Here is a 26,045-nt window from a genome sequence, read left to right as displayed (position 1 = left end):
CATAGATGAAGAAGGGAGTGGAGGTGTTAGGTTCAAGCTTGACGATGTAGAAGGTGGCGGCGGCCAAACAGTTTATCGAGAATCACTATAGAGCTCAGATGAAGAACATTCAAGAACGCAAAGAAAGGTACCGTTTTTGCTTGTTCTTTTATTTTATTATTTATGATCTTTGTTTTGTTGCTGAGAAATTCTAAAAAGTAAATACAGGAGTTTTGAATGTTAGATTAGTTAATATTTGGTGGAATCAATGAAAATTTTAGTCAACTGAAGCGCTGAACCTAACTTCAATTAATTCTTAAAAAAAATCTATTTTTTGATTTTGAGCTCATGAGCTTGGTGCTTGTTTTTGTATGTGGATTAGTTCCATTCTTTACTGTTACTGGACCAGAGTTAAATTAGTTTTCTCTGTTAGGATGTGAAGCATTGAATAGGAATAATTGAAACTGCTTCCTCAAAATCAGGGGGTGGTTTTTTTTTTTTTGGAAATTGGGATTTCAAAGTATCTACTCAAGGAAGTGTTTTTTTAATGCTTGGAATTGATGGTGTTAATTTCAAGTTAATAACATAATTAAGTTCATCATTGCAGACGATGGGTCCTTAAGAGAAAGTTAGCTTCTTCAGGTGTGCCCAAGGAGGAACAAATCAATCTGATAAAGGATTTAGAGAGAAAAGAGACAGTTTATTAGACTTAAAAGGCAGAAAATTTGTGTTAATGATTTTGATCCTTTGACTATTATCGGAAGAGGAGCCTTTGGTGAGGTTAGAATGCCAATGCTTGTTATATGTCAAACTATTGGTTGTTTCTGACTTATGTGCCTTCATATTTCCTTTTATTTAAAAGAGAAAATCGTCTCAGTAACCAAAAATGCCTTATAATATACGATTTTAACCAACTTTTTTTGGATTTGCCAAAATGACCAACAAAATCGCAACGCGAAATAAAAATCACAACGCGATCCCCAGAATCGCAAATCAGTTTCCAAAATCGCAACGCGATTCTTGACAATCGCAATGCGATAGTACAAATTCGCATTGCGATTTTCCAGAATCGCAACGCAAATATGAAAATCGCAACGCAAACACATAAATCGCAACGCGTATCCGTAAATCGCAACGTGTATCCGTAAATCGCAACGCGTATCCGTAAATCGCAATGCGTATCCGTATATCGCAACGCGTATCCGTAAATCGCAACGACAATACGTAAAATCGCAACGCGTATCCGTAAATCGCAACGCGATTTTTAAAGCGCCATTATAATCGCTACGCGTATTTTATTTTCAAATTACAAAAACGAATATTAAGACAAAATCCCGTAATCGCAACTCATAACCTAAAACCTAAAATCACAACTCAGTCCCATCTCCATCTCTCACTCTCTACGGCGAAATCCGTCCCCATCTCCGAAGATTTCCGTCCCCATCTCCGGCGAAATCCCTCACAACCATTCACGGTCAGAAATCCCTCACAATATTCAGAAATGGAAAATCAACCTCCGAGGGTTAGTTTTTTTAATTATTTTTATTTTGAAATTTTTGCATTATTGTAGGTTTTTCATATTGAAACTGATGATAAGTTTACTGGTCATTTCAATAATAGATTAACCATTTCACTTAGATTTCATTTCGCGTTACGATTCTCTCGTTGCGATTTTCATTTTGCGTTGCTATTCTCTCGTTGCGATTTTCAAGTTAGTATTTGTCTTTGTCTTTGTTCTGTCTTTTGGTTGAAGTAATGCAATCCATTCAAGTTTCAATTTGCAGAAGAGTCGCAACGAGATAAATGAAAATCGCAACGTGAAAATGACTATCTGCAACGAGAGAAATGAAAATCGCAACGAGAGAATCGCAACGCGAAATGAAAATCGCAACGAGAAACCAAAATCGCATTGCGATTTTCATTTCGCGTTGCGATTCTCTCGTTGCGATTTTCATTTCTCTCGTTGCGACAGTCATTCTCTCGTTGCGATTTTCATTTCAACCAAAGACAAACAGTGTTGCAAATTTTAGTTTCAAGAATAAACTACTACTTTTTGTTTATTGTTTTTGGTATATCTTCACAGTGTAGTTTTTGGTATATCTAACTTGGTATGTTTATTGTTTTTGTAGAAATTTTTTTCGGCTTCATTGACATTAAGGAATAAAGTTAGCCTAGCCACTACAATTGCTTCAAAGCTTTCACCTGCACAAAGACAATTGTTTGAGGAAACCTGCTTCGGGCCATGGCTGAGAGTACAGCATCCGGGTGGAGATGCTAATTTGACCCATTTGTGGCTTCAGACCATGACATCAAATCTACCCGACAGTATACAACGTGGTGAGGAAGAGATATGGTTTCATTTTCCACCAGCGTATACTTGTTTTGGGCGGAAGGAGTTCTTCTTAATCACTGGTCTACAATTCGGACACGATGATGTAGGCCGGTACACTCGTCATATCGCTCGCCCATCATGGTTATCCCGGGTTTTTCCGGATGAGTCAATGGAGAAGCCGAACCTACATGTCGACGACCTGAAGAAATTGTTTAATAAGAAAGCTGGTTTCACTCGGATGGATGACGTCGATGTTGTCCGAGTATGCCTTCTACTACTTGTGTATGCCGGCTTTTTAGGCAGAGAGGCCAGACAACCTATTCCTCGGGAGCTAATAATATTGGTAGAGGACCTGAATGCATGGAATCTGTTTCCGCGGGGTTCGTATATATGGAAGGCTACATGGACTAAGTTGTCTACTGCCTTTGATGACCGCAAAAGTTTGCGTGGCGATGGGTCGAAATACACTTTGTCAGGCTTTGTTTGGGCCTTTAAGGTAAGAATTTCTATATAATGTTTCTAAAATTATAATTAATTATTTAACAATTACTAATTTTGTTATTATATTGTTTGTAGATTTGGATATTCGAGGCTTTCCCCAGCATGCGTACATATGCAATAAAAACGTCAAATGATATTCCCAGGGCTATTTCCTGGAAGAGGAAAAATCTGTTGGATTGGGAAGACTTAATTCCATATGCGACAATAAATAATGTAAGTTAACACAAATACTTTCATATAATATATAAACAAGTTATTAATAGTAGACGTTTAACTTTGTTTGAGTTTTTATATTGTTAGGAGGCCAACATTCCATTACAAAGACTGACACCCACGGAGGAAGAGCTTGCCACTGATTGGTGGCAAGCTAGTCAGAGTTTTTTGATGGCACGGATGATGAGCAACATCCACTTCCTCCAATTCGAGAGCCATCACCTCACCCAGAGCCATCACCCGATCGACCCGACTATACACCTCTAGAACGAGAGCCATCACCTATCCCGTCACATCATCGAGCCTCTTCTCCACCATCACCTCATGATAGGCGACCGGTAAAGAGGCCACGACATTTATCTCCTTGTTCTCCACCTCCACGGGATGAGTTACGTGATGAGGTCAATGCCTTGCGTGAGGAGATCGGTACTCTACGCGATAACGATGGTGCATGGCGTGTGGAGGTGTCAACTTTACGTGGTGAGGTTGCCGCTCTACGTGAGATGATAGTATCGTTGCAGAATGAGGTTCATACTCTACGCAACGAGGTAAGTTTAAGATTTTCCATATTTAACTTAATGATAAATTTACTCGTAATTTCACTTAGATTAGCCATTTCACTTAGATTGCTTAGTAAATTTATTCGGTTGCTGCCAATTCTGCTAAACTGTGTATTCTTTAACACTGTGAAATAGTATTTGTCTTTGTTTTGTCTTTTGGTTGAAAGTAAATTTGTTCGGTTGCTGCCAATTATGCTAAACTGTGTATTCTTTAACACTGTGAAATAGTATTTGTCTTTGTTTTGTCTTTTGGTTGAAAGTAAATTTGTTCGGTTGCTGCCAATTCTGCTAAACTGTGTATTCTTTAACACTGTGAAATAGTATTTGTCTTTGTTTTGTCTTTTGGTTGAAAGTAAATTTGTTCGGTTGCTGCCAATTCTGCTAAACTAATACCCTGAAGTCAGTATTTGTCTTTGTTTTGTCTACTGGTTGAAGTAATGCAATCCATTCAAGTTTCAATTTGCAGAAGAAGAAATAGTTACTTTCGCAACACGAAACTTAAAATCGCAACGAGAGAATCGCAACGCGAAATGAAAATCGCAACGACAGAATCGCAACGCGAAACCAAAATCGCAACGACAAAATCGCAACGCGAAACCAAAATCGCATTGCGATTTCATTTCGCGTTGCGATTCTCTCGTTGCGATTTTCATTTCGCATTGCGATTCTGTCGTTGCGATTTTCATTTCGCGTTGCGATTTTGGTTTCACGTTGCGATTTTGGTTTCTCGTTGCGATTCTCATTTCGCGTTGCGATTTTAAGTTTCGTGTTGCGAAAGTAAACTATTTCTTCTTCTGCAAATTGAAACTTGAATGGATTGCATTACTTCAACCAATAGACAAAACAAAGACAAATACTAACTTCAGGGTATTAGTTTGAAACATATTTTTCTTGTTATCTGATGCATTTTGTGAACTATGATAGAATAATGACTTGGGTGAATACAATGCAAGTTTGAAACATATTTGTCTTTGTTTTCACTGTTTAAATATCATGTCTGTTTATTTACTGATTTTTGTATTTAATTATTTAGCGGCCCGATAGAGTGGATGCTTTACGTCGGGTTATGCTTGCACGATGGAGTTCACGCATCAGACAGCGTGCACGTGTTATTAAGTCTCCGTACACCCCAATAGTGCGAAGACACCGCAAGAAGAAGCCCGACTCGCCTGTCATCCCTCAAGAGTCCACTCCTATCGTTGAAGAGGCCCCCCTATCATTCCTCGAGAGTCCCCTCCCACCGTTTAAGAGGCCACTGTCATCATTGAAGAGGTCCCTCCCACCATTCAAGAGCCCGATTCACATGGCGTCATATGTAGGCTTCTTGAGAAACCCTCTGACGTGCCGGACATGATGGATTCAAGTTGGCTCTCGTATGAGTTACCGGCCAGTACCATACCGGTATCTGAAGAGGAGAAGAAACAACTATCGGACACAATTCTGGATAACACCCTTTGGGCTAAGACCGCAGTTGATTTTTATCTACATGAGTGGAGCCAGGGGTGTTTCACTGACATATGCAAGCTCACCGATGATATCTATTTGTTGCTTGATCGGTCTTGGTGGGGCGTATTATTAGGGGTCGAAGACAATGGCTATTTCGATGGGGGGGTAAGTCTTATATTTTTCTTATATTTCAATTTGATTAATTTTTTTTAAATTTATGTAAGTCACTAATATATGTCTTTTTTTTGTAAAACAGCATATCGATGCGTGGGTGACACGTCTTCTAATAATAAGAAAACTTAAGAAAAATAAAAATATACGATATACAATTATGCCGACGTCTTTTAACGCCGTTCACTTGAAGAATGCACGAGATGAATCATTTGATTTGGGCAATGGACAAGCTAAACTTTATCCTGCATGGTGGGAGGTCGATAAGGTTAGTATTTATTTTAGATTGAGTTTAAAGGTTTTATGAAATAAGTGCGCAAATGAATGAATTATTACTTATGATTGCAGGTGTTATCCCTGTTTTGGAACGTAAACATTGGATTCTCGTCGAGCTTCAGCTCCCATCCCTTAAGACAATAGTGTATGACAACATGATAAATTACATATCATTGGCTGATTTAAGAGATATTATTAAGGGATGGAGCTCTCATTTGGCTAAATTCTTGGATGCGATCAATTATTGGACTCGTTCTGGAAACAAGAAGCCAAAGAAGCTCATATTACAGTTATTAGAGACGAGACCGCGCCACAACAAACGGAGGAGCCAGAGGAGATTGTGGTCCTCTCGTATGCTTGGCGTTGGAGCGTTTGACGACGGGAATCACCAAGTATCTACCTCCCACCGATAGAGATAGAGCTGCAGTAGGCTTGTGGTTTCGGCATTATATGGCTAAATCGATATATACGAGACGCTGCCTACCTGCATCCGCGTTATAAAAATGTCCATAAACAATTGGTAAGTTTATAGACTTTTGGTTTGAAAATGTTTGGTTAAGTACCTAGAATTCAATAATTTGCTGTTTTTAGGTTTTAGATGTGTAGAAAGTGTTGTTGAGCAAATGTTGGTTTCTGCAGGTTAATCTCAGAAGTGAACTGCGTGAAAATGATGTATGGCTGCAAAAGTTGATTCAATAGTTTAATTGATTGTTTTTTGATTGTTTAATTGATTTGTAAAAGTTGATTCAATAGTAGATGATTGGAAATAAGAATTATTGCTTATTTTTTGATTGTTTAATTGATTTGTAAAAGATGATTTGTAAAAGTTGATTTGTGTAATTGATGCGAACATAATTCTTATTTGTGCTTGTTTAATTGATTGAAATGTAATGGTTGATTTTGTTGATTTCAATCTGCATTATGTTGAAGGCAAAAATGACTATCGCAATGCGAAATGAAAATCGCAATGCGAAATGAAAATCGCAACGAGAGAATCGCAATGCGGAAATGAAAATCGCAATGCGGAAATGAAAATCGCAACGAGATAATCGCAATGCGATTTTCATTTCGCATTGCGATTTTCATTTCCGCATTGCGATTCTCTCGTTGCGATTTTCATTTCGCATTGCGATTTTCATTTCGCATTGCGATTCTCTCGTTGCGATTTTCATTTCGCATTGCGATTTTCATTTCGCATTGCGATTCTCTCGTTGCGATTTTCATTTCGCATTGCGATTTTCATTTCGCATTGCGATTTTCATTTCCGCATTGCGATTTTCATGTTGGGATTTTCATTTCGCATTGCGATTCTCTCGTTGAGATTGTAATTTCCGTGTTGCGATAGTCAAATGCATGCCTAATAAGTGATAACAACTGAATAAAAAGAGTTGGTTAAGTCAAAATGGTTGGCCTGAGTCATTAATTCAACTGAAAATGTTAAAAGTTCACACATAAAATCCACATAATACAACGTTTGCATTTAAAAATCACCTAAGTTAACAGTCCCAAAAGGTGAAGCCAATTGTGATTGGGATTTTAAAGATGATTGCCTTTTGCTTGACACCATATGAGCTTTGGATTTTGATGAGGATCCATATTTTGGTAGAGGAAAAGATGATTTTGATGGCACTGGTGATCCACATGTCAACCTTGTATGACCACTTTCCTTACACCGACTACATGTCGATCTCTTCTTCTCTTCACCCTTAGACGGTATACGATCGTGACTTTTTGGTCGGCCAGGTAGCCTTCTGTCCATGGCTGGTGGCAAAACTGTTTGTAAGTCATCTGGTATGTCCCACTCAGAAGGATGTGGAATAGGGTAGACAATCTCGGCATAAGTCTGTCGATAAACTTCTGTAGTGTAGCAATCCATAGCGTATGCGCTTGAATCATCTTGGTTTAAATGAAGAGCAACTTTTATAACATGGCCACACGGATAACCAGATGTTTGCCATTTCATACAACTACACGTCTTTGCATTTAGATCGACTAGCCCATTTAAGTTATTATCCAGTACTTGAAACAAAGTGTTTGAACATGGTTCAACTCTCCATGACGTTGACTTCACAACACGTTTCGTTATCTTTTTTTCAGTCCATGGTGTAACACGATGTTCCAATGTTCTTGTAAATTTAAATAAACAATACTTAGTAAAATATATAAATATGATAAGTTACGAATTCAAAGAAATAATACCTGCATGGTTTCTTTCTTGTAGTACCACTGTTGAATAGAGGCTCGAAAAAACTCCATTAACATAGTAATGGGTAATTTCCGGGAATGACGACTTAGAGCGTTGATTGATTCTGCACTATTAGACGTCATGAAACCATATCTTGCTCCAAGTTGATGTACTCTTGACCATCTTTCAAACCCGACATCTTCTAGTGTTTGAGCACACTGAGGCAAAACACGTCTTAAACAATTATATGCTTATTGAAATCCACTTCCCGATAAGCTTTTACAGCCTTCCAGTATGTCCATTTGTGCTTTTTTATACCAGCAGACCTTGATTTTAGATTTCTATACAAATGAACACCACAAAGTCCATGAAAAGCATCTGGGAAACACCTTCTAACAGCGTTGTCAATTGAGTTGCCCTATCAGATATGATTGTCAGATTGCTAATAGGACCTATGCAATCCCTAAGATGCCCATAAACCATGTCCATGAATCAGAGGTTTCAGATTTGCCAACCCCGTAAGCTATTGGCAATATCCCATTGTTAGCATCCATGGCTACTGCTAATAAGTTTACTCCAAGGTATCGACCTTTCAAATGTGCTCCGTCAACTATAATAACTGGGCGCATACAAGTAATAAACGAACGAATCTACAAAATAATATACACAAGAAATATAATCATTAAATGTGAAATGCATGTAACTAACAAAAATGAGTCAACAAAATTATATTGATTTACTAACCGTAGCACCAATGGCGATAAACAACAACTCAAAGTGTCCATCTCTATCTGTTTTGATATGAGTTACTGACCCAGGATTTTTCAGCTTTAAATTGTGACAATAAGCCGGCAGTTGGGCAAACGATGCTTCTGGCGACCCCCTCAACAATTCCAAGGCATAACATTTGGCTCTCCAAGCTTGAGAATATGATATACTAATCTTGAACCGAGCATTCATGTCAGTCATAATTTCATGTCCCCGATATACCCTGCCATTCAAAAAACATTAACTCAGCCAGAAAACCACCCAACACCTTTTTGTTTGCCTGTCTATGGTGAGGAAAAACTTGGGTTCTTGAACATGTATGTTTATCAATAAAAGTCCTAACTTGAAACATTTCGCAATCTTTTATTCTCTTTGCAATCATACGCCACGTACAGTTTTTGTCAATCATACACCTTGTTTCGAAACGATCTTTGCTTGATTTGTTAACTTTTAGTTGATAGCCATCTTCCACACATTTCGTATACAAAGCTATCTTCAAGTCTTCCTTTGTATCAAAACAATCATCTTTCTTGATACGAATAACTTTTGTGTAACAATCAACTGCTTTCTTTACCAACTCTTCTTCCGGTATCTGAAATAATTCTGGCATATTCCAGTTATACGCCCGTGGCATTTTCTTTTCTTCGGGGACTTTTTCTTCTTCTTTTTCTTCTTCAGGATTATATGAATTACAGAATTGATGTTCAACATGTTCATTCACAGTCGTAACTTCCTCCTCATTATCATCAACAATACATTCTTCGGCAACGGCTATTTCATCATCAAAATTCGGGTATTGACCAATATCAAAATCATTACACGCAGAGTCTGTTTCTTCTTCTGAAACATCATCAAAATCCGTGTATTGACCAATATCAAAGTCCGGATATTGACCAAGACCAAATTTCGAATACTGACTAGTACTCACAATTTTTTCTGTTGGCTCATCATCGTCTAACTGGTCAATACGAAAACCGAAATTTGGTGCTGAAAGTTGATTGGGATTTGGATTAGAGAAAGGTTGTGGGTTTTGAGAAAAACTTAGTTGATTACTACCCGCTACTGACCCAACAATACTACTTCTAGGTTCAACAACATACAATGTAACATCATCTTGTGAAACACTAATGTAAGCAATGAATCGTTCAACATCTTCATTGTCGGTTAACAAATAAACTTTACCATTTCTCTGATAAGATAGCCTAAATCCACTTAGGGGCTCTAAATTCAATTTATTTGAAACACGTAGCATTAGAGTTTCATAAGTTAACTTTTGTAAAGACAATTTTAGTTGAAGATTCATGGGTAAAGGCATATATTGTAAAACACCATGAACATTATCCCATGACCCTCCAAAACACAAATCTATCCAAACATGATCAACATTAGATGATTTCATGGTTGTAAATTAATTTACTAAACAGACGAGCTGCGAAACTAAAACCTGTTGCCGGATTGGGAAGGATGTCGTTGGATATAGGAACGGATGTCGCCGGAGAGAGTGATAGATGGAGATGGAATGAGTTTCGATTTAGGGATTTAGTTTATGATTTGCTGCTGTTGCGTAGTTATATACCCAAAATTTCAGTGTTGTGATTTACAGATTCTCGTTGCGATTTACGGATTATCGTTGCGATTTACAGATTCTCGTTGCGATTTACGGATTATCGTTGCGATTTACGGATACGCGTTGCGATATACGGATACGCATTGCGATTTGCGGATACGCGTTGCTATTTACAGATACACGTTACGGTTTACGGATACGCGTTGCGATTTATGTGTTCGCGTTGCGATTTTCATATTCGCGTTGCGATTCTTTAAAATCGCAATGCGAATTTGTACTATCGCATTGCGATTTTCAAGAATCGCGTTGCGATTTTGGAAACTGATTTGCGATTCTGGGGATCGCGTTGCGATTTTTATTTCGCGTTGCGATTTTGTTGGTCATTTTGGCAAATCCAAAAAAAGTTGGTTAAAATCGTATATTATAAGGCATTTTTGGTCACTGAGGCGATTTTCTCTATTTAAAATTGTTGTTTTCGGTTCTTATTTATATTAGCATTCATGCATTGGCTTCTTGGAGTATTTTATTGCTCATACTTCTTCTGCAGGTTCGACTGTGCCGAGAGAGGAAATCTGGAAATATTTATGCAATGAAGAAGTTGAAGAAATCAGAAATGCTTAAGAGAGGGCAGGTAGCATGCAAATTATTATTCATTTAATTGTTACCTCTAAAGTCAGAATTGAGAATAGTGGAACTTTTTTAACCCTCTGCCTCTATATTATGCTTCTTGGTCTTAAAGTTTTTAATCATCCTCTACATTTTATCACTTGATTTTAAAACTAACTCGAAGTTGTAGTATGCTACATCATAATAAGGCATGCTTTTGTATACTTTTTCTCCCTTGATTTTCAGATGTTGTACTGCTAATCTAACCAAATGTATTTGGCTCAATAGGTCGAACATGTTAGAGCTGAGAGGATCTTGCTGGCAGAAGTTGCAAGCCACTTCATTGTAAAACTTTATTATTCGTTTCAAGATGCTGAATACTTGTATTTGATCATGGAATATCTTCCTGGTGGCGATATGATGACTCTGCTGATGAGGGAAGATACCTTAACTGAGAATGTGGCTAGGTTTTACATTGCTCAAAGTATCTTGGCCATCGAGTCTATTCACAAACATAATTACATTCACAGGTTAATATTTAAGCTTGCACTACTATGTTGTCTAATTAATTCATTTCGAAGCAAGGTGATATGGTAATTCCTGTTCATAATTGTTCTAGTTACGGTTTACCCCATCTTATTTCTTTACATTCACTTTCTTTTCAGAGACATTAAACCTGACAACCTTCTTCTGGACAAAAATGGTCACGTGAAGTTATCAGATTTTGGCCTTTGTTAGCCTATTGATTGCATGAATTACCAGCAATCCATGAGAATAAGCTGCTGGATGATGAAAATATAACAGAACCAATGGATGTTGATGGATGTATTTTCCGATGCGAAAGAGAAAAGCAATTGGAGAAGCCCTCGTGAGCAGCTTCTGCATTGGCAAATGAACAGAAGAAAGTTGGAACGTATGCACTTACTTCACAGTTATACTGTTTTAATGCAGAGTTCTTAATATACATTCCAGATGACATGAATCTATAATAAACAATGTTATAGTGGCTCAAAGCCTTTCTAGTTTTCCAGCAATTTTTGTCATCTTCTTTGTTTTACTATGAAGGCATTTTCAACTGTGGGAACATCTGACTACATAGCTCCTGAAGTGTTACTGAAGAAAGGATACGGCATGGAATGCGACTGGTTAGTTATATTTGTTTTCAGTTCACTTTTTTGCTCATGATTGCAATTGGATCTACACAGGGCCGACCCAATACATGTGTCAGATGGGCGACGGCCCAGGGGCAGTATGTAGGGGCATCAGTTTTACACAATAGCATCTCTTCAATGGGAACTTCAATTAAATTGGATTCATTAGAAATAGTTTGGGTTTCTTTTCCCATCCTTGTTTCCACCAACTCTAGAATTGGCCCAATATCAGTCCGCATAACTACATTACCAGAACTAGAACCTCATGCAACTCTTCAGTAGGAACAGTTTCCAAAGACATGTGATTATTGTTTTCCTCAGAACTAGAAATGCTATCACCTGCAATCTCTTGCTCTTGTTGCGAATTAATTTCTGCCAGCGCCACCTTTAGCGTATTTTCCTCGAAATTTACCCCTACGTCATCTATGTCAGTAATGTTTGGAAGACCAATAGACTCCATATGTGTTTCGCCATCACCTCTTTCAAAAAGCGAATTTCCATCAAGAAACAATTGATCTTCGTCATACTCCTTGACTCTCATCTTTACTGTAGATACACTTTCGCCAATGTTAAGCATTATTTTTTCAGGAATTTGGGATATGTTTTTTTAATGAAATCAACAGTCTTGCTTCATCAAATCTATTATGATTTATGGTGTCCTCGTCGACCTTCAGAACGGTTCTCCACCGACTTCCAAGATCTATAAACACCCTGTTATTCCATATTTGTAACGGAAATTCTTGCATCACTACCCACACCTTGACCTTGAACTTTCCTTCATAACCTTCTAACCTCTCTAAGTCATCAAACCATTTCAAATTACTTTTGGCAATCTTTATCTAACTTGTGAACTGCTTTATTTCCACTCATTGGTTTAAACACGTGTATTGCGGCTGATTGTCATATTCCTCTCACTTCACTTAACCTTTTTTCTTTGAAATTCATGAAGGTTTATCTGATACTCGATGAATTCATTCTTGCTGCAGAGCTTCAAGAAACAAGTAAAAATGTTTGCTCCTTCTTAGAGACCTTTTAGTTATTATTTCATGTTGATTATTTTTTAGTATTAATATTGTTTGACTATAATTTCTATTATATTTTTGTTTTAAAAAAATATTCATGTTTTGTCTATTATAAGGTACAAATATAGGGGCATAAAATTATTATTTCGCTCAGGGCATTAAAACTCATTGGATCGACCTTGGATCCACAATTTGCTCTCCATTTTTTTTGCTTCACCTTCATGCATGATGCATATATGCTCTACTTTTCCAGCTGTACACCATCTATCATTTTTCTTGCAACAACTTCAAAAGCGGAGGCTAACTAATTGCTGAATCTAACTGCGGGTTCTTTGTGAATTTCTCTTAATAAAAATAATGCAGCCTTTTCTATTGACTTATTTTAGGTGGTCATTAGGAGCAATACTGTATGAAATGCTAATCAGATACCTGCCATTCTTTTTGTGATGATCCAATTACCGGCGATTTAATCAAATTGACACCCTTTAACCGATTATCTCTATTTTTAGCACTGTTTATTCTATATTTTTCGAAGTGGCACCCTTTCAGCTGAGGTGGCGAAAGGCGCATCCCCGGGGACGCGCTTTACCTGATTTTACGCTGAGTTGGATGCCACGTGTGAAAAGCGCATCCCCAGGGACGCACTTTATCTTTATTTTGCTGATTCAGTTACCAAGCGGTATTTTTTTAATAATAAAAATTTTATTTTTATTGTTATTATAAATTAATAATATATTATGTAAATTATTTCAGTTATAATTTAATAATTATCGAATGTATTTTCTTAATGTGTGTTAAAGGTGAAGTGTATTATCCACATTAATCGGATAGAACAACAGATGAAAACTAGTTTTTATTTTATTGTAGTTATATGAAAAATGTATAAAATTATTATATTATACGTATGGTTATATTATTATTTATTTTTTATTTTGATTATCGATCTATTAATTTGATCACTTAATTATTTAAATATTATCAATCTAGTCATCTGTTATTATTATTTAACCAAAATATTGATGCATAAGTTAATAAAATTAGTATAATTACACATTTAATCTGTTATTATTATTATACATTGAGAAATTATAGAAAATGCAATTACATTTAAATATTAGAAACAAAAAAATTCATTTAAATAGAATATTAGGTTACATAAGGGTTAACGATTATGTGATGATAATAGAGCTGTAAATATTTTTCTATTGTGTCTGATGTTTCTACAATGCCCACATCGTTTTTGTTCTGTTGACTTCTCCCGAATATCCATATCACAATTTATTCTAGTAGATTTTGAACGACCTGAGTCCCTCAATAGCAATGGATCTGGTACAATTGTAAGCCAAGTTTGAATCTCATCTGGGTCTCTTTCGTTTCCTATGGGCGGAAACTCAAATTCATATACCTTGAATACTTGTGAAAGTTGGTATACGGGATCAACATAATTTTTGTAGTCCAAATGCGAATGTGAGGAAGCTGCAATGACATGAGAGCATGGATATTTGAGTGCTTGAAAGAAACCACAATCGCACCACCTTTCATACAGATTAACTCTGAAAGAGTTAGCTTCAATCTCTTGCAACAGACGTGGCATTTCGGTTACACGAAACAATTCATGGGTGCGAGAAAAATTTGTAACCAACATCCCATTTGATGCATCCATTTTTTTTTTCTGTAAATCAGCTACTAGTCTTGGGTGGTAAATATGACCGTTTTGCATCCAAGTAAGAGCTTGTCCACCGAGCTTTGCAAAGAGTTGACCCAAACGAAAATAAGTCATTTTGACCAATGCTGTGACTGGTAAATGACGCGCCCCCTTTAAGGTTGAATTTATTTCTTCAGCCAAGTTTGTTGTCATATGACCATAGCGATACCCCCCATCATATGCATTTGTCCACATTTCTTTGCTGATGTCCATAATGTACTCGCACCCCTTCTTATTTTTGCCAAACAACTCTTGTAGTATCGACTCATACCTTTGAGGTAAGAGTTCGTAACCTAAGCCATTAGGAATATGCAATAGTTAATATGAAGTATAAATAAGTACTACGAAAATGATAGAAAAATTGGGGAAAAGTAACATACCCATCCGCACGACTAATTGACGTTCATCGTTCTTCTTGTATTTTCCGTAATAGTTTGCAGTAATATGACGGACACAATAACGATGTTGAACATGTGGAGGTCTATACATTATACCCAAAGAGTCCATTGTTGCTTTTATCCCGGCTCCTCGGTCTGAAATAATGCATACTCGTTCCCTGGTGACAACATGTAAACGTAAATTTTTAAGGAAAAAAAGCCCAAGACTCAGTGTCTTCTCCTTGAACGAGGGCAAACACAGCGGGAAGAATATTGCGGTTTCCATCTTGGACCACAGCCAATAATAAAACTTGCTTGTATTTCCCATACAAGAAAGTACCATCAATTTGGACAACTGGTTTACAGTACTTGACTGCATTAATACACTGAGGGTAAGTCCAAAAGACACGGTAGAATTGGCAGCGATCATGAACCACTTGATCATTCACGTAATGATGTTGAGTTTCGAACTCAACAATTGTCCCGGGATTGAGTATTTGCACAACATGAAACCAACTGGGCATCTCGTTGTAAGATGAATCCCATTCTCCATGAAGTTTGCAAATGGCATTCTGTTTTGCCAACCAAGCTTTTTTATATGAGACGGTGTACCCATATTGTGACTGTATAGCAGAAATCAACACTGCAACAGCTATATGAGAGCTTTACTTCACAATGGGCATTATTGCTTGGCAAATAATATTGGAGTCCAAGTTGGGATGATCCTGGTTTATACCTCTTGCACAACACGTATGAGGACCGTTGTATCTGATTAGTTCCCATAAGTTGTTCTTCCTCTTCCTCTTTGATACACGAACCATCCATTGACATCCGTTGTCACGTTGGACGCAGTAGCAGACATATTTCTCTGTGTTAGATCGATCAACTCGGGACTGAACTGAGTTATGAATATTGTAACTCTTTATTGCCATCATTGCTTCCTCCTTCGATGCGAACTCCATTCCAATATGTAAATCACCATCATTAACTGTTGATTGAAGTCCATAGTTGCCAACATCAGGAAGATCCAGAAATTCAGGCTCATACATTGCATCATAATCAGCCCCATACATATGTGCAGGAAGTTTGGCTGGTGTTGTATTTATCGGAACGCCATCCTTGTCATCATCAGAATGTATGTTAAACTGTGGTGAGTCAGGTTCAAGGAATAATCCCGTTTCAGCACCTGGCTCCCGAAGAGGTTCTTCTGGTGGAGTTGATGGTTCCTCCGATAATCTAATATTGAGGTCAAATAAGTTCCCGCTTGTGTGTCCTCCCCTTGAACTTTAGTGCATTGATGTGGGATGTGAATAGACTGTCGTCTCGTTGGCATTTCCATATGTAAGTCGAAAGCATTGGCAGATAAATGTCTACCCCTTGAAGTAGAAGAGATGTTGCTATATGGATTATTGGTGAAACCACGTGGGATGAGATCATAAGCAGTTGCAGATGAATGCCTTCCTACTGAACTTAATGGCATGGCATCTGGTGTTGGATCTGCCATTAATGATGTGAAATCATTACAGATCAGTTGTGTCGGGCTATCAACTTGATCAACTTGATATACAATGCCAAAGTGAGAGGAATATGAGAGACCACGAGAAACACGAACCTCAATAAAAGACACATATATTTCAATAAGAGATTGTGAACTTCCCATATGAGCATCAACCATCATAGAAACATCATCATTGTTTGAAAGTTGAAATAATGTATACGTGAGCGGAAAAAGTTCAGTAGGAAATCTGTACTGAAGTGAAGATAGTCTTCTCCGGCCTGCTACACGAATCTTTAACGAAATTTTTGTGATTAACTCCTCAAGAGTGATGTTTCTCTTCAAGGTTAAGGGGATATAATGATCTGACTAAAAAACAACCCCCTCTTCAGCTTGTTTAATTTCTCCATCATACAAAACAACAGCAGAAAAATGACTCATTTTCAGAGAATAGAGGATTGAGATTTTTGATAAATTTAGAGTTTGAGAATTTCAAAGCTTGTGAACTAAAGTTTGTTTTGAAAGTTTATAACACGTTGCATATAATAGTGTCTATAACCGGGGTACTATTCACGTGAAGGCGCGTTCCCGGGGGGCGCCTTCCATTATTTTGTCAGAGAATATGTTATTATTGCCCTATTATGTCACTTATGTCCCCCGGGAACTATTCATGTCAATACCTATTATTCCTTAGGGGATCGTGAAGGTGCGTTCTCGGGGGTGCGCCTTCTATTATTTTGTCAGAGAATATGTTATCATTACCCTATTATGTCACTTATGTCACCCGGGATCTATTCATGTCAATACCTATTATTCCTTAGGGGACCGTGAAGGTGCATTCCCGGGGGCGCGCCTTCCATTATTTTGTCAGAGAATATGTTATCATTACCCTATTATGTCACTTATGTCCCCCGGGAACTATTCATGCCAATACCTATTATTCCGTAGGGGACCGTGAAAGCGTTCCTGGGGGCGCGCCTTCCATTATTTTGTCAGAGAATATGTTATCATTACCCTATTATGTCACTTATGTCCCCCGGGAACTATTCATGTCGATACCTATTATTCCTTAGGGGACTTTAAAGCGCGTTCCTGGGGAACTATAGATGGATGGTGAAATCAGGTAAATTATAACCAAAATTTAACTTCTTTTAGAAGTTCAGCAAGTTAAGGATAAAATTATATATATATATATATATATAAATTTAAGTTCATAACTTAAATTAAAACGTTATGTGAAGTTTGAATAAATTAGATAAAATGTTATGGATAAATTGAATAAATGTGAAGTGATAAGTTTATTGTGACATTGAAATTATATGGAATGAGCATCGACATGTTTTTACGAATAAATGTGAAGTGATAAGTTGATTTTAATGTATACGTTTTAATATATATGTTAATGATAAAATCATATGTATGGATAAATTTAATTTCAATTTAAGGAATGTGAACTATAATTGGAATATAACTTTTAATTTCGAATACAATTGGAATATTAACTTGAATTTAATGTTAAATTTCGAATATATTTATATTTTAAATTTAAATTTGGAATAATATTATTTGTATTTTAATTTTAAATTTTGAATACTATAATTTGTATTTTAAAAACATTTAATGTTAAATTGAATAAAAATAACATTAAAAATATTAGCAGTAACAACCATGAAACATTTAAATAACATAACCAAATTACATAAATTTATGAAATATAACTATTTAAATAACATTAAAATACAACTGGATCATCGATGTCGTCTTCTCGAATGAGTTCCACATGGAGGTGGTTGTCTATTTCGCGGAGGATTTCTTCGTGGAACTTGTTCTTCAGTCTCCTCATCTTCACTATCATCATCATCGACATTTTCTTCATTTGGCGTAGATGACGCTGAAGGGGCTGAAGGGCCTGTATAAAATAACGACCCTGGAGGAGTGCTAGTAACAATCCCACCGCTCCCCGGGAACTGTGAAAACTGTGGAAACATTGGCATCGATGTCTGTGATCCAGATGGAGATTGAGGTGTCTGAGGAGAAACACCACCATCCAAATAAGATGCATATGAACCATATGCTGGATCATTAAACATAGTTGTATATGCACCTCCGTATGGTATAAAACCCTGCGGGCTAGGCATGTAACCTGGCGGGCTAGGAATGTAACCCTGCGGAGATGACATATGAACTGGTGGGCTTGGCATATACTCCTGAGGAGATGGCATATATCCCTGAGGAGATAACATATGAAGTGGAGGGTTGGGCATGTACCATTGTGGCATCGGTGGATAAGGATGTTGTAGTGGGACTGATGCAGAACCGGTAGCACATTCTCTCCGTCCATACGTCGGAGGACGATGATATTGAGACGGTTGATGTCTTTCTCGACGCCTAGGAATGCTAACCCCTCATGCTTCCGCCGAAAATAGAAACGGCTTCCCATTTTTATTAAACCAGTCCATATAGTTATCCGTAACCATATGACCAGTTTCAGCGTAATATTGTCGAGGGGCCAACTGTGCATACCGGTTCTCCCAAAGCGCAATCCAATATCTGTGTCTCACCACCCAGTTAACATCTTTCTTTCCTCATCTATCTATGTTATGCACGTCGTCTAAATTCCTAGGTGCTCCAGGAATATATTGCGTACAACCATACTGACGGAGCACGCGATCAACTGGATGCCACTCAATAATAGCATAACATATAAGAGGTATAACCGATATCCAAACCTCTAATGACCCACCAAGGTGGGGTGGGATGCAAGCCTTCACTTCATCGCTCACATAAGGTATCCATTGAAACTGAAATATAAATATACAATTTAAATAAATAAAATATTCTAATTATATCTAGTATTTTAAATTAAAATATTAATATTTAAACAAGTGTAAAAACATACCTCAGACCCAGCTTTTGTATCAATAAGTAGACGAATTTCCTCTAACCCAGTAGGTATACTTCTATGGTTCTTTCTTTTCATCGACCACCTATGAAATATAATATAAACTAAATATCACCCTATTTAATTAAAAATATTTAAATCAAAATTTAGTTCGATAATTACCTCAACAATAAGGTGAATACGTATGGTTCATTCACGATCGGGCATAAGAAAGGCATGCGGAACCACGCCCATGATTGCAGAAGCAGGAGACATCCACCGATAGCAGTTTTCTTATAATTCGTCGCCCGACACATTTCTCTAAAGAGAAATGCCAAAACTGCAGTGCCCCAACTATATCTTCGAGCTTCATCAAAATCGATCAGATGCCGCAACCACATACAATGCACATGGTTGCGAGATTTGTCGGGCATCAATATCCCTCCAATTATTCGTAGAATATATGCCCGAGCACATGCCTTTGCTTGATCCTCTAAAACATTTTCATTTAAAACCTCAAAATTAGCTTTCAACCAAGATAAAACTATTATACCTCCATTAAACTCTGGTGGATCAGCTCCGAGATAATCAATGCACATTGACTGTCAATCACCATCCGCCATACCACACATCATATTTCCGTCGACGGGAAGCCCCAGATGCATAGAGACATCATCCAATGTAATTGTAGCCTCTCCATATGGAAGGTGAAAAGTGTGTGTCTCGGGCCTCCACCTCTCAATCAATGCAGAAATTAGGACATGTTCGAGTTTACAACCGCTAATGATTGTTGCAATATATCCGAACTCGGCAGAAGCCAAAAATGGAAAAATACATTCTGGTGTCGGTATACGTGGATTTTTAATAAATGTCTCTAAAATACGATCAATATCCTAAATAATATGCATTATAAAAATTAAAATTAATATAAATTCATAATAAATTTAAATTAAACATAACAATAAATATTAACATTAATTATAAAAAATATTACCATATCGCTAAAATGTCTGGAGATATGATCAACATCCAATCGCAGCAGCATTTCACTTCCATTATAACTGTAGACAAAAATAATAATTAACACAAAAATAATTAATTAATAAATTTAAAGAATAATAATTATATAATATTATTTAATAAAATAATATTTATATAATTATATTAATATAAATATAATAACTATTTAAAAAAATAACTGAAAAATAAATTTCTTACCACTAATAAGAAATTTAAACTCAAGATTTAGAGAATTTGAGTTATATATAAAGGAGAAAATTTTGGTGTGAAGAATGAGAGGTTGAGGGGTTTATACAGGATGAGGAGGGTAGTTGGAGAAAAATCGGATGGGCATTTAAGACATTTAATGAAAGGCGCGTCTTTTGATATGCGCATTTCACACGTGACATCCAACTCAGCGTAAAATCAGATAAAGCGCGTCTCCAGAGATGTGTCTTTCGTCACCTCAATCGAAAAGATGTCACTTCGAAAAATATAAAATAAACTGTGCTAAAAATAAAAATATTCGATTAAAAAATGTCAATCTAATCACTCCTATTATCCCATGCAGGAAAGTACATGCTTCTGTCTGCTTTATTTTTCTCTGCTCCAGTTGACCTTTGGTGCACTATTATTACTATTACTTGATGGAGATTTTTTTCCTGACATTTTGGTCGCCAATTACTGTCAGATTGTGCGTTGGAGGAATCACCTAAGATTTCCTGAAGATTCGAAGATAAGTCACGAGGCAATGGATCTTATATGTAGATTACTATGCGATGTTGAGCACAGATTGGATACTGGAGGGGTAAATCAAATTAAAGTAAGATTATGATCTATTGAAACATTGTTTCTTTTCCGCCGACTATTTCTGCTTCCCTATGGTTGTTGACATGTAATTTTGTCAGGCTCATCCTGGGTTCAAGGACATTGTATGGGATAAGCTGTATGAGATGGAGGCAGCATTAAACCTGAAGTGAATGGGGAGTTAGATACTCAAAATTTTATGAAGTTTGATGAAGTATAACTTGAACTCTACTTTACTTTTGCATATTCCAAATACTTGATCGCTTTCTTCATATGTTTCTTTGTGAAATTAAAGATTTGTTTTAATCCGACTATTTGTTGATGAATTATCACCAGTTGGATCCTCCAGCATCTGTAAGACCTCGCTCGGGATCCTCACGGAAGGTCTGTAACAAATGGAACTTTATTCCTTTCCTTCTTTTTTTGTTAAGAAATGGTAATTTACGAAAAAATGAATTATTCTTTCATATTCTCTCTTCTGAAATTGTTAAAACCTTGTTTTAAAAACAAATACATTGATTGGAGAAATATATGCATTTTTTCCATGAAAATCAACATTTTTTTCTCGTTATATTTATATCTTGATTCATTCTTCCATGAGTTGCTAGTTCCCACAACACACTATACTTATTAAAGTTTTATTATTCCCCCCCCCCCTTGGTTTATGCAGATGTTTTTAACTCCCAAAGATTTAAGTTTTGTTGGCTATACATACAAGAACTTTGATGCTGTCAAAGGGCTACGCTATGGTTTCGGTATGCAATTTGTCTAGTAGATTTCAAGAATTTCCTGATCCACTCAAAAGAGAAAACTTGACACCACCTCTATAAACTGTGATTTCAACAACCCATCAATGGAACAGCCACCTGTTGATTTTATATACAGTAATGGACTAATGGCCCTTTCTCTTCTATCTTTTCGCCTTTCATCATTAACTTCCTAACGCAAATTTGGCCTTAGATTTGCGTTTGAGACTTTCAATCAACGCAGATCTTCAAGAAGCTCACTTCCATTTTTCGTCGCTTTCCGCCGCCTGTGCACATCATCGTTTCTCCACCAGAATCAGCGTCGTCTTGCGTCCAGAACCCTCCTACCCTGTGTCGAGAATCGTTTTTTATTATCCTTTATTTTCCAGAAATCTGATTCGATTAGGAAAAACCCTTTCCTCCAACTTTATGTTCATTTTCAAATTTCTCCATGGAGCCCCAACCCTCGTCTCAGCCCAGGCGAACTAGAGATGCATCAGGAGCGGCAGGTGAAACTTCTGGGAGCAACAACAGATATGGTTTCTCCTACTACGGTAAGGAAAAACGTGGGAGGGAAATTGAAAATGAGAGGACTAAGCTTCGGAAACGGAACATGCGTGCTTTCACCAGACGTTTGCTGGCCGGTTTGAGGCAATATGGTGATTTCTCTCTTCCCGTGTGTTCTGATATGAACGCTGTTCTGGCAGCCTTGGCCCGGGAGGCTGGTTGGATAGTTGAGTCCGACGGCACTACCTACAGGCACTGTCCTTCCCACAACTTAAGAGAAATTTCTGCGAGGTCGGGTGAACGTCCTCTATCAACCAATTCCTTGGAAAAATGCGCTGTTAAAGAAACATTAGACTGTCAACCTCCTGTGGTTAGGATTGATGACAGTGGTATGTCTCCTTCGCAAGGTGGGAATTATAGGATGGAGAAGCTTTCTTTAGTGGAGGCAACACCCGTTCTTTCTGCTGCTGAAGTGGATCACCATGGAATCAAGAAGGGGTATTCCAACGAAAAATCTTCTGAAGTAGCGAGATGGAGAAGAAACGGATTTCAAAACAGGCAGAATGAAGGTCATATAAACGGTAGGAATGGGTATAGTAATGGATGCGCCTCGTTATTCATTAAGAACCTTCCGGAAAAGATCTATTGGAAGAGACTTGGATATATATTTGGTACACACGGTCGAGTTATGGATGTCTTCATTCCTAAAAAAAGGAATTTGAATGGGGTTCGCTTTGGTTTTGTTCGCTATGCTACAATTGAAGAAGCAATGAGAGTGATCTCAAATATGAATGGCTCTCGTATTGACGGCAGCAAAATTGGTGTTTCTTTCGTTAAATTCAAACCTCGGCATTCCTATTGGAGGAAGTCCTCGACAAGTGTTCTTCGCAAGTCCGGGTTGGAAGATGATTCGAGGAATAATCTTTATAAAGTTGAAGGTGTTATAGATAAAGAAAAACTTCAGGTGTTGAGCAATTGTCTAGTGGGGTGGTGCAAGGACTTTGTCAAAATTGGTCATCTCGCTAGACAAATGCAAGCGAAGGGCATCACTGGCTATACCTTAATGAGAGCTGCTGGTAATTCGATTTTAATGATTTTCGAAGACAATGCTTCATTGAGAAGTGTGGAGAACGATAAATCAAATATTCTCGCAGAGTGGTTCTCCATAGTCGAAGCTTGGTCAGAAAGTTTGGTAATGGAGTGTCGTCGAGTATGGTTAGTTTGCGAGGGTGTTCCTTTTCACACATGGAATTGGGATACTTTCAAGAACATTGCTGAGAAGTGGAGTTTATTACTAGCTATCGACGAAAGTTGTCATTCTCCATCAACCTTTGATCGGGCAAAAATTCAAGTCTTCACAAAGGCTGATTCGAGAATTGATGCGTTGGTGGAATTGAATGTTGGTGACAACTTCTTCAAGGTCATGGTGCATGAGATAGAGCCTTCATTCAAACTAAACTCTTGGGCTCCTGAAGAAGACGAGTCTCATTGATCTTGTCTCTTCAATTGTGGTTTTGTTTTAGTCTTTACGGTTGTAGGTGTTGCTTTTAATTTGTATCATGTTCTGTTGCGATGTTTTATTCCTACTGCTGATGGTGTAATTAGGAGTAAGGTGATTAGACTGTGGCTTTGGATGAGGGCATTTGAAGTTAAGGTCTTTGTTGTAATGGTGTACATCACCATGTGAGGTTACTCCGTGGTGTCTTTTGTATCGGGTAATATTATCAATAAAATTTGAGGTTCTCTTTTCTTCATTCTAATGTTCGTTAACATACTTTTAGTATGTGAACGAATACGAAGAGAGTTTTTAATGAGACCTCCAACTTTTATAAAAAAAAAATATTTCTCTTTCTTCATTCTGATAGATTAAGCTTATTAACAAATGCAGGTGATTCCGGGGTAGGTTATCCTACTAAGCGGTCGGACGAGGAAACAGATATGCAGTTACTTGCATCGGCGGGTGATCCCATGTTGTCATAAAGTAACCAAAGCCTAATAAACCCCTTATATTTATGGGGATATTTCTGCTTATGTTGAGTTTGGTAACCCTCCCAAGACCTGCAGTTCTTGTGGAGTGGCTGCCGTCGGATTATCGGAATCACAAAATGAAATGTACAGTAATATTTAAGAAAGATTTGAAAAACCGGAGTGGTAGGACAAGGGAAACTCTTAGCCAAAAAGGCTTTGTGTTAGACGTTAGATGAGACTTGTGGATGCACTGGCTGCCTAGGTTGGCTGTGTCAAAATTTGCCTTCTCTAGTGGCAGTTTCTGCTCTAAATTTATGTTTGGTAGTACTAACCTCTTGAGAAACCCCATAGCCATTTTGGGAGCAAAGGCGCTCCCCTTATTGTTGTGTGCAAACTTATATTTACCAGAAACTAGGAATTAACTGCGAGGAAACAAAATATTTGGCTGATACAATATTTTCTCGGTAAAATTTTCCTTCTTAATCCTCTTATTATTTTGTTGTATGGCTTGATGCCATCCGAACTTCTTTATTGAAGTATATTTCAATATGAACATGAAGATATAGTCCTTTAAATATATGAAAAAGATTTAAAAAATATTTAAGTCTACTCGTATTAAATTCATATTCTTTATCATTTATGTGGCATGAAATATCTCATTTAAGCAAAGGTCAAAAATGATTTTGGTATGCCTCCATGGCCCTTATTAAAGGTCAAGTTTTTGGCTATTTATTTATCCGTAATCAATTTGTTTAGGTAAGATTTTGGTATTTGAAGCTGGTAAATTTGTGTTGATTTGAACATAACACTCTCGACTCCACCAAAACCCTAGGGTCGGTACAATATTATCAGGGCAAAATATACTAATGGTCATTGAATTTTTCTAAAGCTTTCATTTAGGTCCCCCAATTTTTAAAACTTACAATACAGTCTCCCAATATTTAGTCCATTTGCAATATAGTCCCCCAATAGTTACGTCGGGGACCATATTGCAAACAGACTAAATGTTGGGGGATCATATTGCAAATAGACTAAATGTTGGAGAACTGTATTATAAATTTTAAAAGTTGGGACCTAAATGAAAGCTTTAGAAAAATTCAGTGACCATTAGTATACTTTACCCTTAACTTAATCATATAATATTAGTCTTTCACCTCATTAAAGGAATTTCCTAGTAGGAAAATGGTAACCTCACTCGCTATTTCAAGATATGCACCGACCAAAACTAAGAAAAAATAATTAGTTTATTTTTTTTATACAAAAGTATTATTTATTTATTAATTAATCTATGGGGTATATTGGAGAATTACATTTATATCATGCGTAACACAAATGATCTTAACATTTTTATTGAAAAAAAGTAGTAATAATCTCTATCAACATTTTTCTAACAAAATAAATAAATAAATAATAAGCTTTTACCATGAATGATATTTAAAAATAAAGTATTCTTTTATTTTAGTTAATCAAATAAATCAAGTGCAGCTATTATTATTAAGAATTAAAATATAAAATATTATATTTATATACCTCAAGAGAAATAAATGAGATTTTAATTTCTCCACGAAATAACCGGAAAGGCTATAGGATAGCTAATTAAACCCAAAATCAAAGCAGATTGGTCAAATACAAATATCTCAAGCTTTAGTTATTTCTTTGGCATTTCACATTGGAAGAATTTTGGCGACGGTAGTTTTAGATGTACAAAATAAATAGGATGAATTACTTGCTGATTACTATATTTTGAAACTTATAAATTAAAATTAGTGGGGATCCCGTAATA

At 36.9% G+C, this 26,045-nt stretch overlaps 1 pseudogene; it reads left to right on the top strand.

The window, feature by feature from the left end:
• The first annotated feature begins 5 nt into the window (after window positions 1–5).
• On the top strand, window positions 6–24,434 carry LOC120147854 (annotated as a pseudogene).
• Window positions 24,435–26,045: the final 1,611 nt, after the last annotated feature.

This window comes from Hibiscus syriacus, unplaced genomic scaffold (assembly GCF_006381635.1).
Source record: "Hibiscus syriacus cultivar Baekdansim isolate YM2019G1 unplaced genomic scaffold, ASM638163v2 tig00110944_pilon, whole genome shotgun sequence".
Taxonomy (NCBI): domain Eukaryota; kingdom Viridiplantae; phylum Streptophyta; class Magnoliopsida; order Malvales; family Malvaceae; genus Hibiscus; species Hibiscus syriacus.
The sequence above is the reverse complement of the archived record's forward strand: the minus strand, read 5'-3'. Positions and strand labels throughout refer to the sequence as shown.